Source organism: Nomascus leucogenys, chromosome 9 (genome assembly GCF_006542625.1).
Source record: "Nomascus leucogenys isolate Asia chromosome 9, Asia_NLE_v1, whole genome shotgun sequence".
In the NCBI taxonomy this organism is placed as follows: Eukaryota; Metazoa; Chordata; class Mammalia; order Primates; family Hylobatidae; genus Nomascus; species Nomascus leucogenys.
Genome location: NC_044389.1, coordinates 56559489 through 56576786, shown reverse-complemented (window position 1 = coordinate 56576786; position 17298 = coordinate 56559489).

Sequence of the window (17298 nt, the reverse complement as noted above, 5' to 3'; positions counted from 1 at the left end):
CAGATGAATGAAATTTTCACTGTGTTAAGATGAATGTTAGACTGTTTAGATGTGACACTTTGAATTCCACTGAATCTCAATAGAAATGTTTTACAATTTATTTTACATCTATCCTGAGTGTCAAGCCTTACTGCTCAATATTATATACATATTCTCTTATTTCAATATACTTTCATGTAGCTTTTTACTTATTTATCTCATAGAAAGGCAAGGTAGCATAATGTTTGACAGGGAAAATCAGACTTTGTACCAGACTGACACTTTCTAGGTTTGAATCCCAGCTCTGTAGCTTCCTAGCCATATAATAATGAGTGCATTATATAAGTTCTCTGCACTTCAGCATGTTTATCTAATATATAAAATAATAGTAATTACCTCATAGAGTTACAATAAAGGTAGAACACTTAGAACAATGCCTGGCACAGAATAAGCACCCTGTGTTAGCTATGATGACTAGTCTATAAAATTGCAATATAATTTAGAACTTTTAAAAACTGTAGTTTTAATACAAATTATATTTAATAAAGGTATTAAAAGTAAATGCCAACAGCCTCAAAGTATTTTCTCTAAAATATTTGTTAATTATTGTTTTGATTTGAACATGTGACCACAAATTCTTTAAGGTGGAACTTAATTTCCAACCCCTTGAGCGTGGAATAGACTTAGTGACTCTTTCTAACACATAGAGTATAGAAAGCCAATATAGTAACATCACAGTGAAGAAACTTGCCTGACAGCACTTTAACCACATGATCAATGTTAACATCACCAGTTAAAACATAATGTTGTTATCATGTGCACTGAGAAGGGCACTTTACCTCTGTGATAATTTTTCCTAAAATCCATAACTGGGGGGTCAGACAAACCCAAATTGAGAGACGTTCTAGAAAATACCTGACCAATTCTCATCAAAAGTGTCAAGGTCACAGTAGACTAAGGAATGAGAAATAAGCCAGGCATAGTGGCCCACACCTGTAAGCCCAGTGCTTTGGGAGGCTCAGGCGGGAGGATTGCTTGACGGCCAGGCGTTCAAGACAAGCCTGGGCAACATAATGAGACTCTAATTCACAAAAAATAAAAAATTAGCCAGGCATGGTAATGTGCACCTGTAGTCTTATCATCCCCCAGGCAGGAGGATTGTTTCAGCCCAGGAGTTTGAGGCTGCAGTGAACAGAATCATGCCACTGCACTCCAGCCTGAGCAACGAGAGAGACCCTGTTTCTTAAAAAAAAGAAGAGAGAAAGACAGAAAGAGAGGTGATACGATATTATTTTTGATAAATATACCATGATTATAAAAGATGTTAACATTAGACGTTAAGGGAAATGTGTAGAAGTGAAGTCTGTACAATTTTTACTACTCTTCTTTAAATCTAATATTATTTTAAAATCAAAATTTAAAAAAACAAATGCCTATAATACATTATTTTACTATTGTCGTAACGAAGCAAGATTTTTTACAAATAGGTAAAAATACATAGATAACACACACTTAGGGAGGTTATATATCTTTATTTCCTGTATGTTTGGGGGCCCAGGATATTAGGAATTGAATTTACTGGGTATATATAATAATCCTTAACACAACATGAACTATCCAGAAAGATGTATCTACTTAAAATATATTTAGCATTTAGTTAGATTTATTCCAAGTGAAAAGATAGAAAATATAGACAATCTTAAATGCGTTCTTAACTTTTTCTATATTCTTGCTACAACCCCAATGACCCAGACACATTAAAATTACTTAATTATTGTTTATTCCCGGATGTTAGGGCACTGAAACTTCTTTCAAGTTCTCAAAAAATCTCCACATAAATGCATGTGATATATTACTTTGTGACTATATTAGTACAAAGTCACAAAAATAAATTTAGGAACTCAGAAAATCTATCCAAATTAACATAGTATAGAAAATTCACAGTGATACAACAATAATTTTTTAAAGCCTGCATAGAAAATTCAAGTGGAATATTTTTAGAGGACCATAAAATTTGCGATATTGTCTGAGATTCATTCTGAGGCACTGGAGTTGGAGACTTTAACATATGAATTTATGAATAGGGGAAAATTTTAGCCCCTAGCATAGTCCTTGTAGTAAATTGGTGCTATTTCGAAGCTTTCTAAAAATAACATAAATTTGTAAAGTTATACTAACTATATATATTTCCAAAGTGGAAGATGATTTTGACAAATTAGCAATAAATACATAAGTCACTGGGGGAAAGTTTTAAGAAACATAGCATTTTACAACTGTTTCATGAAGAGTCACTCATGACACCTTAATTATTATTCACTAAATGATGTGTGTGGAACCAGTGAAGGCTCCTTAGTCAAAGGTCAGAGCTCTCCTCTCTGTGTTCCTGTCATACTGCTTTATTTATCCTGAAAGAGCATGGACAACAATGATCCTACACCTTTGCAATACAGCAGTTAGCACAGTGTTCAGTGTTGGTGTTCAATAAATAGCACTTCTTCACTCTCACCAGGAGTCCCTAAGGAGAATGCGTGAATTAATTTGAGGCACATTAACATCAGCTGTTCAGACTACTTCTTATCACGTGGACATGTGAGGTGGTAGAGACAATAATAGCTTGCACTACTGAATTAGATAAAACATATTTTATTAACAAAATTGTATGTGCTCACCATTATTTCTGAACATTTATTGACACACTTCTTTTTTGAGAGGAGTGGGTTCAAGATAAATTTTTTATTCTTGAAAGATAGATGATAGAGAGATAACAGACCAACATAGTCAATACATATATCTAAGATATAATATATAATATTTATTATATATCTTGTCCTCTCTATGGCCATACATCCTGAACATACCCAATCTCATCTGATCTCCAAATGTTTAAAAATTATTACATGCCATCATTTTGAGCAACATCCAGGTGATCTTACCATGTCAAAAAGGGAATAAAAAGAAATCATAATAAGGAACAGTGCAGACCTGGCTTCACTAAGGTGGAGATGGCCAATGCAAGGACACAGAGAAACCATCTCATGTATATGCCACAAGTAGCAAGGATTCCCAGAAAATGCACGAAGAAATAAAACTATCCTCCCTAATAGTTCTGTCAGCCTACTCAAGAAAGCATGTCTTTTGGTAGTGAAGCAGAATATTTCCCTGACCCTTTCACAAGACTCACAACAGAGGTGCCTCATTTACTCAGTCAGCAGCTTTCAACTCTTGTGGGAGTTGAAACTCCCGCTATCAAATGAGGCAGGAACTGGATTGCATGAGCCCTGGAACCAGCTGGCTGCTTTGGTGCCAGCAGGTGCAAACTCCACTCACTTGCACCTGCTGTGTTCCACCCCTTTCAAGAGGGAATGCACAGGTGAGCGAGTGCAGGAGCCAGGGCAAGCGCTTTTAGGCACTGGCAGGAGCAAACTCCATGTGGGCTTTGCAGCAGCATCAATGGGATGGTGCCTGTGACCCCTGAAGCCCCAGAGGGCATGTTACAGTACTCTTTTAGCCCTCCCATCCACAGACAGCTAAAGTATTAACAGTTCAGTGGGCCTTCTTTCTTTTCATGTGAGGTGGCTGCCTCTGCCAGTGAGGGAAATGGGCCAGTATGAAGCCTTTTGTATTCACACTTGTGGCTCCCAAGCTGTTGTCAGGTGTCCAAGGAAAATGATGTCACATGAATGATTTAAAGGATGGTAAATGTGGGAGATTTTATTGCCAATGAAAGTGGTTCTCAGTGGGAAAGAGAGCTGAAAAGGGGAAGTAATCTTCCCCTGAAGTCCAGCCATGTTCAGCAGGATTCTTCTCCAAAGTTACGTGGTCAAGCCGTCCCTCTGAAGTCAAGCCACTTCTCTCCAATGTCTAGCTGTAGTCCCCAAGGTCCAGCTGCTTCTTCCCTCTGCTGGCTGAGTCTGGAGTCATTATAGGCACAGGATGGGGTGGGGCAGGGTCATGGGTGACTTAGGAAAAGGCAAAGTTCTCATGCGAAAACAGTTCTCACTTTGGCCATGGTCTCAGGCTTTTCAGCTTGAGGATCGGGCTTCACCAGGGACCTGCCCTTTTTTACCTAGAATTTCTCTGCCTCCTTTCCCCATCATTTCCCCTTTCAAAGCGGAACATCTAACTGCCATTAGAATACAGACAATGACCAGTCTTAGCTACTTCCTGCTTACTGGGGACATTGTTTTGAAGAAAACAGCAGTCAGATTTCCCTCAGAGGTTTACCTAAGGGCCTCTGGTAAAAGGGAGCCATTGTCTGAGGTTCCAGTTACATGACCCTTTGGAATTTGATCGCCTTTAGGTGAGAAGAAACAAGTTTTACAGGGATAAGTTTGTGTGGATCAAATATATGTATTATGCAAAATGGGGTTAAAAGGAGATAATCTAGTGACAAAGTTTACAGAAATAAGAAGTAAAATATAGTATTCCTTCTGGACACAATATTGTATCCCACGGTATAGAACAGAATAAAGGTAAAAACAGCAAACATAGGCAAGATTATAAAGAGGATATCCATGGAAGTTTAAGTATTAACACTTATCTTTTGTAATTTTTAGCTTGAGGTCCCCAACCTCTTCATATTGGTACTTTGAGTACTCTTTGGGTTCATCAGCTTCCCAGCATTTACATGGGTGTAATAAATTCAAGAACCTATTCCAATGACCTATTGTAAAAGACAGGTGGCTGCTTTCAGGAGGTTCTCTAAAGTACTATCTGGTCCCAGGGCCTGTTTCTGTAGCTTCCTCCTGATCTCAGGGGCTGACTGAGTAATAAATTTATCCTTTAGGATTAGTTGTCCCTTGACTGAATCAGGAAGTAGAGAGTTGTGCTTTACCAAGGCCTCTTTTAACCTTTCCAGGAGAGCAGTGGGATTCTCATCAAATCCCTGGTCTATCATGGATAGCTTAGAATAATTGAGAAGCTTAGTTCTAGTCCTACATAATCCCTCCATTATGCACCCCTGAAAGTGTCTCCTCTTCCATTCTCCCATCTTGTCAGTGAGATCCCATTTAGGGCTATCCAATGGTACTGCTTCTCTTCTAGTTGGATAAAGTTTGACCCCTTCCCTGACACTGTATGTGATAGAAAGCTCATCCCCAAATCTCTCTGCCACTTGCAGAGCAGCCTGCTTCTCAGTATTAGCCAGGGTTTGATTCAAAAGTAACATAACATCTTTCCAGGAGAGTTCAGATACTTGAGTTAAATTCTGGAAAGCCTCTGTACATCTGTCAGCATCCTGTGAAAACTTGCCAAGATCCCCCTTAATTGGCCTTAAGTCCTGTAGAGGGAAGGGGACCTGGATCTTACTGGGGCCAAATTCACCAGGCATCTGTTGGAGGGGCAAGAGTGGGACTGGGGCTTATCTAGGGTGAGGATTTCTAGGAGGGAGCAAACAAGAGAGACAAACTGGATAGGGAGGATGGGGTGGACCAAGAGGACAGGCAAGAGGGAGCTGGCTCCATTGCTAGAGGGGCCTCTGGGGTTCACCTCTGGTAGCCTTTCTGTGCATTGCAGAAAGGAAAATGATCAGATTATTTGGGGAATACTGGTCACTGGCTCTTAGCTGGTGTTCATTCCAGGGAACCCAAAATGTCATTGTGGTCCTCCAGTTAAAGTAGGGGCTTATGTATGTCAGGTAATGAATGGAGTTTTAGCTAATGTCCCACTTCCAGTAGGTCCAGTGGGTACCCAGACTCATCCTGTGGTCATTTCCCCAGTGCCAGAATGCATAATTCGCATAGACATACTTAGCAGCTGGTAGAATCCCCACATTGGCTCCCTGACTTGTAGGGTGAGGGTTATTATGGTGGAAAATGAAAGGCAGCTCAAATGGAAGCCATTAGAGCTGCCTCTTCCTAAAAAAAATAGTAAGTCAAAAACAATATTGCATCCCTGAAGAGATTGCATAGATCAGTGCCACCATGAAGGACTTGAAAGTTGCAGATCCCTGTTCAACTCTCCTATTTGGCCCATACAGCAGATAGATGGATCTTGGAGAATGACAGTGGATTACTGTAATCTTAATCAAATGGTGACTTCAATTTCAGCTGCTGTACCAGATGTGGTTCCATTGCTTGAACAAATTAACACACCTCCTGGTACCTGGTATGCAACCACTGATTTGGCAAATGCCTTTTCCTCCCTTCTTGTCCACAAGGCCCACCAGAAGCAAATTGCCTTCAGCTTGCAAATTGCCTTCAGCTGTCCTACCTCAGGGGTATATTACTCTCCAGCTTTTCATCATAATCTTGTTTGCAGATGCCTTAATCCCTTTTCCCTTCCACAAGATATCACACTGGTCCATTACATTTACATTGATGATATTAGGATGACTGGATCCAGTAGGTGATAAGTAGCAAATACACTGGACTTATTGGTGAGATATTTGCATGCCAGGGGATGGAAAATAAATCTGACTGAAATTCAGGGAACTTCTACCTCAGCAAAAATTCCAGGGGTCCAGTGGTGTGAGACCTGTTGAGATACTCCTCCTAAAGTGAAGGATAAGTTGCTGCATTTGGCCACCCCTACAACCAATAAAGAGGCATAATGTCTAGTAGGCCTATTTGGATTTTGGAGGCAACACATTCCTCATTTGAGTGTCTTACTCCATCCCATTTATTGAGTGACCTGGAAGGCTCCTAGAATTCAATGGGGTCCATAACAGGAGAAGGTTCTCCAACAGGTCTAGGCTGCTGTGCAAGCTGCTCTGCCACTTGGGCCATATGACCCAGCAGATCCAACGGTGCTTGAGGTGTCAGTGGCAGATAGGGATGCTGTTTGGAGCTTTGGCAGGCCCCTATAGGTGAATCACAGCAGAGGCCTCTAAGATTTTGGAGCAAGGCCCTGCCATCTTCTACAGATAACTACTCTTCTTTTGAGAGACAGCTCTTGGCCTGTTTCTGGGCTTTGGTAGAAACTGAACATTTGACTATGGGTTATCAAGTCACCATGCGAACTGAAATGCCTATCATAAACTGGGGGCTTTCTGATCCATTTAGCCACAAAGTGGGGCATGCACAGCAGCATCCCATCATTAAATGGAAGTGGTGTATATGTGATTGGGCTCGAGCAAGTCCTGAGGTCACAAGCAAGTTACATGAAAGAGTGGCTCAAATGACCATGGTCCCCACTCCTGCCACCCTGCCTTCTCTCCCCCAGCCCTTAGTGATGGCCTCATGGGGAGTTCCCTATGATCAATTGACAGAGGAACAGAAGACAAGGTCCTTGTTTGCAGATAGCTCTCCATGATATGCAGGCACCACCTGAATGTGGACAGCTGCAGCACTGCAGCCCCTTTCTAGGACATTCCTAAAGAACGGTGGCAAAGGGAAATCTTCCCCGTGAGCAGAACTTCAAGCAGCGTACTTGGGTGTGCACTTTGCTTGGAAGAAGAAATGGCCAGATGTGCAATTATATATTGGTTTATGGGCTGTAGCCAATGGTTGGGCCAGATGGTCAGAGACTTGGAAGAAGCATGATTGGAAAATTGGTGACAAAGAAATTTAGGGAAGAGGTATGTGTGTGGACCTCTCTGAGTGGTCAAACACTGTCAAGTTATTTGTATCTCATGTGAGTGTTCACTGAAGGGTGACCTTAGCAGAGGAGCATTTTAATAATCAGGTGGATAGGATGACTCATTCTGTGGATACCACTCAGTCTCTTTCCCCAGCCACCCTGTCATTGCCCAATGGGCCCATGAGCAAAATGGCCATGGTGGCAGGGATGGAGGTTACACATGGGCTCAGTAACATAGACTTCCACTCACTAAGACTGACCTGGCTACGACTACTGTTGAGTGCCCAATTTGCCAGCAGCAGAGATCAACTCTGAGCCCTCAATATGGCACAATTTCTTGGGGTGATCAGCAAGCTACTTGGTGGCAAGTTGATTATACTGGACCTCTTCCATCACAGAAAGAGCAGCAGTTTGTCTTCACTGGAATAGACACTTATTTGGGATATGGGTTTCCTATCCTGCACCAATGCTTCTGCCAAAACCACCATCTGTGGACTCACAAAATATTTTATTCACCATCATGGTATTATACACAGCATTGCCTCTGACCAAGGCACTCACTTTACAGCCAAAGAAGTGTGATAGTGGGTTCATGCTCATGGAATTCACTGGTTTTACCATGTTATCCATCATCCTGAAGCAGCTGGATTGACAGAACAGTAGAATGTCCTTTTGAAGTCACAATTACAACGCCAACTAGGTGACAATACTTTGCATGGCTGAGGCAAAGTTCTTCAGAAGGCTGTGTATGCTCTGAATTAGTGTCCAATATGTGGTTCAGTTTCTCCCATAGCCAGGATTCATAGGTCCAGGAATCAAGGGATGGAAGTGGAAGTGGCACACTCATCATCATCCCTATGACTCACTAGCACATTTTTCCTTCCTGTTCCCATGATATTATGTTCTGCCGGCCTAGAGGTCTTAGTTCTAGAGGGAGGAATGCTGCCACCAGGAGACACAACTATGATTTCATTAAACTGGAAGTTAAGATTGTCACCTGGCCACCTTGGGCTCCTCCTACCTCTAAGCCAACAGGCTAAGAAAGGAGTTACACTGTTGGCTGGGGTGATTGACTCAGACTTTCAAGATGAAATCAGCCTACTATTCCACAATGGAGGTAAGGAAGAGTATGCATGGAATACAGGAGATCCCTTAGGGTGTCTCTTAGTATTACCATGCCCTATGATTAAGGTCAATGGGAAACTACAACAGCCAAATCCAGACAAGACTACAAACGGCCCAGACCCTTCAGGAATAAAGGTTTAGGTCACTCTACCAGGTAAAAAACCACAACCTGCTGAAGTGCTTGCTGGAGGCAAAGGGAATACAGAATAGGTAGTAGAAGAAGGTAGTCATCAATACCAGCTATGAACGCATGACTAGATGCAGAAATGAGGAATGTAATTGTTATGAGCATTTTCTCCTTATTTTGTCAAGAACATGTTTGTGCATGTATACACTTGTACTAACAAAATATCTTCATTTTCTTTTCTTTTTTTCTTTATCATGTGACATAAGGTTTATTGACTTCATATCAGCATCTAAGTGTTATTAACTTTATGTAATAGCATTTGGGTTGGGCATTGGTGTGTTTCCGGTTGTACAAAGGATAGCTGTATTATGTAAGGCATAATTATGACCTAATTATTGTCTTTATTTGAAGATTATGTATAATTTCAGGAGATGTGTATGGGTTCAAGTTGACAAGAGGTGGACTTGTGATGGTTAATATCGAGTATCAACTTTTGATTGGATTGAAGGATGTAAAGTATTGTTCCAAGGTGTGTCTGTGAGGGTGTTGCCAAAGAAGAGTAACATTTGAGTCAGTGGACTGGGAGAGGCAGACCCATATTCAGTCTGGGTGGGCACCATTTAATCAGCTGCCAGCGTGGCTAGGATAAAAGCTGGCAGATGAATATGGAAGGACGAGATTGGCTAAGTCTTCTGGCCTCCATCTTTCTCTCATGCTGTTTGCTTCCTGCCGTTGGACATTGGACTGTTAGCTCTTCAGCTTTTGGACTCTTGGGCTTACACCAGTGGTTTGCCAGGGGCTGTCAGGCCTTTGGCCACAGGCTGAAAGCTGTACTGTTGGTTTCCCTACTTTTGAGGTTTTGGGACTTGAACTGGCTTGCAGATGGCCTATTGTGGGACTTCACCTTGTGATCATGTGAGTCAATACTACTTAATAAACTTGCTTTCACATACACAATATATCCTATTAGTCATGTCTCTCAGAGAACCCTGACTGATACAGACAGTAATCACATAGTTCTGAATTTCATATCTGATGGCTGGGCCAAAAGCTCATTCTATCTAGTAAAATGTCTGCAGTTTGCAGTAAAACTCTTACTATTACAAAAAAACAGATACGAGCCATGTCAAACTGTGAAAGAAGAAAGGGAAAGATACCATAGAAAAGTCTAGGGTCTTGGTTAATGTCCTAATGGGCAGTTGGGGACTGGAGCCCCTCTAGGGGCCTTCTGGCAACACTGAGTAGTGACCTTAGCCAGATGCCTACAGTTGACTCAGGACTTTATTCTGGTCCAACACGATGGCCAGACCCCCATGAATGTAAACAGAGCCAACATTCCTTGCACCAGAAAGAGAGAGGTAACAGGGTTGCATCCTGTCCCCTGCAAATGGCATAGCTCAGAGGAAAGTCTGAGGACAAGAAATCTTGGAAAAGAAGTGAAGAGACAGATCCAGCTGATCCGCATTTACTTACCCTTCTTACGTATCCTGTACAGGCCCCCACATGAAGCAGGATATTTCCCTGACCCCTTCGCAGGACTCGCAACAGGGGTGCCTCATTTACTCAGCCAGCAGCTCTCAACTCCTTTCAGAAAGGTGTGCGTGAGTGAATGAGGTGAGAACTGGATTGCAGGAGTGCTGGAAACAGCTGGCCACTTCAGTGCTGGCATGAATGAACTCCACTTACTCAGACTCACTGCAGGAGGGAGCACACAGGTGAGTGGGCAGGATTTGGGGTGAGCATTTTTGGGTACTGGCAGGGGCAAACTCTGTGCAGGCCCCACAGCAGCAGCATCTACGGGGGGTGCCTGTGACCCTTGAAGGTTCAGAAAGCATGTTACAGTGTTCTTTTAGCTCTGCTGTCCACAGACAGCTTATGTGTTAACAGCTCAGTGGGTCCTCTGCCTTTGACAGCCTTTTGTATCCACACTTACGGCTCCCAAGCTCTTGTTCAGCATCCAGGAAAAATGAGGTTGCACAAACGAATTGAAGGATGTTAAATGTGTGTGATTTTATTGCTGATGAAAGTGGCCTTCAGTGGGAAGGGGAGCTGAAAAGGGAACAGTGCAGGAAGATAATCTTCGTCTGAAGTCCAGCTGTCTCCGGCAGGGTTCTTCTCCAAAGTTATACCATTAAGCTGTCCCTTTAAAGTCCAGCCACTTCTCTCTGACATTTAGCCGTAGTCCTCAATATTCAGCTGCTTCTCTGCTTTGCTTGCTGAGTCCAGAGTCTTTATACGTACATGATGGGGTGGGGCAGGGCCATGGGTGGCTTAGGAAAAGGCAACATTTGAGTGGGAAAACAGGGTTATAAGTTCTCACTTTGGGCTGTGGTCTCAGGGTTTTAGGCTTGAGGTTGAAGCTTCACCAGGGATCCGCCCTTTTCTGCCCAGCGTTTCTCTGCCTCCTGTCCCCATCAGTAGCTTTTAGACAATCATTTTTCTTTAAGAAAAAGTAAAACATAAGACTTTCTATTGTGAACACTTTCTAAAGTTTTTGCTCTGATAAACATTGGCTTTTTTTTGCCTGTAGAGTCAAACTTTACAAGGAGTGGTATGCTGGAGCTGGCTGATACTATGTCATGAGAGCGGATTATCAGACATTCAGAAATTTTACCAACCATTTGCAAAACCATTTTTAGCTTGAAAAACAGCGTAATGAAAATATTTACACCAAGGAAATTGTCAAATACTAAAAATCAAAGCTTTTATTTTAGAGACGCTTTTGCCAGCAGGCCATTGTCACAGGCTTTGTCTTCTTGTTGTGGCAGTCATGAAAATGTACCTCTGGATCCCTGACTGCAAGGAGCATAATTGACTGGTGGCTCTACACATTATGCTTTAAAATTCATCATTACTTTTGTCCCAAGACTAAGCTTCCCAAGCATTGCTCCTAACTGATAAAGAAGCACGGCAGAATACCAACATAGACCCTTTCCTGGGAGACGCAGGTTTCCTCCAACAGGTGACTTGGACTCTAGGATTCCCCAGTGACCTTACTGAACTTTCCCTTGAACTGCACTGCAGTCCAAGATGTTCCACCCAACCTACATTCACTTCCCCCTTCACTCAAGGTCAATCCCGCGTCATGGTCTGATGTCTTTGTCAGCCTCTCCCAGCTGCCTCCCCATTTCCTCTCACATACACTTACTTTAATAAACTTCTTGCATGCCTAATCCTATCTTGATGTCTGCTTCTTGGAGAATCTGGACCAACTCACACACATACGTTTTCAGCTGCACCTTAGCTTAGTGTCTCTAAATTGTGACACTGCCCTGTATTTTATAATCCCAATGTTTTTCCACACATATTCACCCTCAATCCTATCCCCAGGTCCATGTTCCATGATGAACTGTCTTTCCTATTTCTGCACATTCTATGCTATACCTTAGAGAATGTTTACTCATTATTTTTAAAAAATTTTTACTGAATGTAACATATAACTCAAAAGTGCACATATTTCAATCTCACAAGAGTTTTTACAAACTGAACTAGCTCCCATATCAAGAAACAGAACATTATCAGTACCCTTAAATCCCACTCCATGTTTCTTTCTAATCACATCCTGTGTCTGGGTTACCATGATTCTGACTTTTAAAAGCATACATTGTTTTTGCCTGTTTTTGTTTGTTAAGAAATTGAATCATACAGTATGTGGGTTTTTGTGCCTGGCTCTTTAAACTCAACAGTATGCTCATAAGATTCATTAATATTTTTGTGTATAATTATAAATAGCTTATTCTCAATGTTTCTGTAATGCTATACAGTATTCCATTATATGATATATCACATCTGACTTATATTTTTTATTGTTGGCAGACTTTTGGGTAATTTCTAATCTAGGACCACCACACAGAGTACTGCTATTAACATTCTACTACGTGTCTTTTTAGGAATATATGCGCACATTTTCTGTCAAGTTTACATAAGGGACTTACTGGGTCAAAGGTAACGTGTATGTCTGCTTTGGTAGATGCAGCCGGTTTTCCAAACTGTATTATTTACACTCCTATCAGCAAAGTCTGAGAGTTCCAGTTGCTTCACATCTTCACCAATAGTTGGAATTGTCTGCTTTTTTAGTTCAGCTATTCTGATGAGTGTGCTCATTGCTCATCTGCACAGTTGAATCGGTATTTAGATGGTGTCTTAATTTATTTTCTGTTGATTTATAAAAACTGGGTAATTTATAAAGAAAATAAATGAATACTTATAGTTATGAAGGCTGAGAAGTCCAAGGTTGAGGGGCTGCATCTGATAAGGGCTTTCTTGCTGGTGTGGACTCCCTGCAGAGTTCCAAGGCGGCACCGGACATTACGTGGCAAGAGGGCTTAGTGTGCTAGCTCTAGTCCTTCTTGCTCATCTAAAGCGACCAGTCCCAGTCCCATAATAACCAATTAATCCATTAATCCATTAATCAATCAATTAATTCATTAGTGGATTAATCCATTCATGAGGGCAGAACTCTCATTACCCAATCACTTCTTTTTTTTTTTTGAGATGGAGTCTCACTTTTTCACCCAGGCTGGAGTGCAGTGACGTGAGTTCGGCGCACTACAACCTCTGCCTCCCAGGTTCCAGTGATTCTCCTGCCTCAGACTCCCAAATAGCTGGGACTACAGGCATGTGCCACCATGCTCAGCTAATTTTTTATTATTAGTAGAGACATGGTTTCACCATGTTGGACAGGCTGGTCTTGAACTCCTGACCTCAGGTGATCTTGCCTCGGCTGCCCAAAGGGCTGGGATTACAAGTGTGAGCTACCGCGCCCAGCCGTGTTACCCAATCACTTCTTAAAAACCCCACTTCTCAATATTGCCACACTGGGGATTACATTTCAACATAAGTTTCTTTTTTCTTTTTTTTTTAGAAGGAGTTTTGTTCTTTGTTGCCCAGGCTGGAGTGCGGTGGCGCGATCTCGGCTCACTGCATCCTCTGCCTCCCAGGTTCAAACAATTCTGTCTCAGCCTCCCAAGTAGCTGGGATTGCAGGTGCCTGCCACCATGCCTGGCTAATTTTTGTATTTTTATTAGAGGCGTGGTTTTGCCACGTTGACCAGGCTGGTCTCGAACTCCTGACTTCAGGTGTTCCCCCCTCCTCAGCCTCCCAAAGTGCTGGGATTACAGGCATAAGCCACCACGCCCAGCCCAACATAAGTCTTAGAGGGGGCAATTATTCAAACCATAGCAGATGGATTTCTAATGCCTTTGTTTCTGAACCATCATACCATGGAAAGTGATTGCTATTGATTCTAATTTTTCTCTTTAATCAAGTTCTACCCTTTCTTTGAGTCACAAATATTATAATAGGATAAATAAATAAAGAGAATAATAGTTTAGCTACCAAACACAGGGTAGCAGAAATGCTGTATTTATACTACTCTTTTGCCCTCAGGCTTACCAAGACAAGAGAATCATCCAGGTGGTTCCCAATACTGTTGGTTTTACAAGTGATTTCTCTTTCCAGTCAAGCTGCTTGACTTTTTTGCTATCAGAGTGTAAAATTAGCCATGTGTACAGTAAATGCATCCAGCTTGGTTTCCAAAAGGACTGAAATTCACTTGAATTTCTTAAATTGGATAGCAATAGAACCTGGAATCATGGATACTGTCATCCTTTTCACTGGAATTTTATCTACAGAATTTAAAGACTTTCAGATATCAGTCTTTGAAATCTCATAAAGTTTCCCAGTTCTGCTTTTTCTTAGCATCCAACTGATTTCTAATTCTATATGATTTGATTTCAGATTGGCAAATGCAAATTCTTTATTTTGGCCAGAAACAGCCAAGAAAAGGAAGGAAGGAAGGAAAGAAGGAAGGAAGGAAGGAAGGAAGGAAGGAAGGAAGGAAGGAAGGAAGGAAGGAAATTTTAAAAATTTTTAAAAATTGGGGACGTGTAGGTGTTTCTCATGGCAGTACAACTTAGTTTCAAGACCCAGGGCTATAAGATATGCAATCAGTCAAATTATTACAGACTAAGCTCTGCACTGGTCTCAACAGGTTTTTCCAAACAATTACCTTTATTACTGGAGTAGACGCAGACTACGTGCTTGGAGAGAATTTTCACAACCATGTAGGAAGAACTATGTTATCAGTCTAACACATGTCACTCTTCCCAAGTGAGACACAAATGATTTGTAACTTTTTGAGTTCCAACTCTGTATTTTCATGATTCAATGCTCGGCAAAATCCCAAAAAGATGCATTTGCTTGAAGTTTCCAGCACAAAGATAAATAGATTTTTGTTGATGAATTCCTATGAAATTGATTTGAATGATTCTGGCAAGATTCTGTGGTGTAATAGAGAGGGGGCTGATTTTGGAACCAGACTTGGTGACAAAGGCATTACTACCTTTAAGAAAAGTAAATACTTACATGTACGAAAATAAGAAAAATGTATATGTAAAGCATCTTTGCCACTAACTCTTTTCATTAATTTAGTTTTTGCATATGTTATCTGGCATTATTTACTTACTATTTTTACAGGAAAATTAAAAATAAAAAATAACTCTTGTTGCTATGAGCAGCAAATATCCCCAGTGGCTGTGGCCTCCTTAGACTTTTAGAGAAATTTCCATCCTTTTAGAAGGATGAAAACTGGTCAGCAATACAGAATCTTGGGAGGATTTAAAGGTCTCATGACTGGCACCATGGAATTAGGAAATGATACATTCCAAGCTCACTCAGAATGGTAATATTTTTGAATTTTTATATAACATAAAATTCTTTTTATAGCAATATTTTTAACCATACTATCCTTCTTTCTGTAACAATCCACATCCAATAATTCCTGGCAGGGGAATTTCAGGAGAGGCAGGGAACTTTGCATTTCCTCAGAGGGCTTATTTAGTAATTGTGTCTTTTTCTTACAAGCTACTGGTACTTGAATCATGTAACAAGCACCCGTGAGCAAGGGAACAATCCCCGGATGGATCCTGGAACTCCTTGCATTTTGTTTCTCAATATTTTAATCCTCATAAAAATACATTTTCCTTAAAGTCTAGAACGTAAGATAGTATAAATTCTGCAGATCATATTGGAGAAAGATCTAATACTGCAAAAGTTTTAACACATATGGCACCAAAATCACAGACAACAAAAAAGAAAAAAAAGAGGTAAATTGGACTGTATCAAAATTAAATACTTTTGTGCATCAAAGAACACTATCAACAGAGTAAATTTATATAATGCTTTTGTGCATCAAAGGACACTATCACAGCAACCTATGGAATAGAAGAAAATATTTTCAAATCATGCATCTGATAAGTGGTTATTATCCAGAATATATTAAAAACTCATACAACTTAACAGCAATAAAAACAACCAGATTTTTTTAAATGGGCAAAAGACGTGGATAGATATTTCCCCAAAGAAGATATACAGATGACCAATATAAACAGTAAAGTTGCCCCAACATCATTAAACACTATGGAAATTCAAATTAAAACTACCTTGAGCTAACACTTCAATATCCTTAGGATGCCTATTAGAAAACAAAGTAATAAACAAAACAAACAAATACAAATCCAGAAAATAGCAAGTGTTGGTGACAATGTGGAGGGAGAAATTGGAACTCTTGTGTATTGCTGGTGGGAATGTAAAATGATGCAGCATCTGTGGAAAAGTATGATAGTTCCTCAAAAAAAAAGAATTACCATAAGAACTAGTAATTTCACTTCTAGGTGTACCCCAACATAATTGAAAGCAGGGACTCAGACATTTGGACACCAATGAACATAGCAGCATTATTCACAATAGCCAAAAGGTGAAAACAACCCTAATGTTCATCGATGGATAAATAGACAACATATGGTGTGTGCATATATAGATATATATATGTGTGTGTGTGTGTATACACCATATATATAGCATATATATATGTGTGTGTGTGTATATATATATATATGGTGTGTGTGTGTATATATATGGTATATATATGGTGTATATATATATGGTGTGTATATATATGTATATATGGGGTGTGTGTATATATATATGGTATATATATGGTATATACATATGGTATATATGGTATATATATGGTATATACATATGGTATATATATGGTATATATATGTGGTATATGGTGTGTATATATATATATATATATACACACACACACACACCATATGTTGTCTATTTATACATCAATGAACACTTGGGTTGTTTATATATATATATATACACACAGTGCAATATATACATATATACACACACAGTACATGCGTGTGTGTGTGTGTGTATATATACATATATATATATATATATATACAGTGCCATATTATTCAGCCTTAATAAGGCAGGAAATTCAGACACAAACTACAATATGAATAAACCTGGGAGACATTATGCAAGGTGAAATATGCCAGTCACAAAAGGACAAATATTATATGATTCCACTTCATTAAGTATCTAAAGTAGTCAAATTCTTACCTACAGAGAAATAGAATGGTGGTTGTCAGGGGCTGGGAAAGAAGGGAGTAAACAGTTATTGTCTAATGGGTACAGAGTTTCAATTTGGGAAGATAAAAAGTTTCTAGAGATGGTTAGTGGTGATA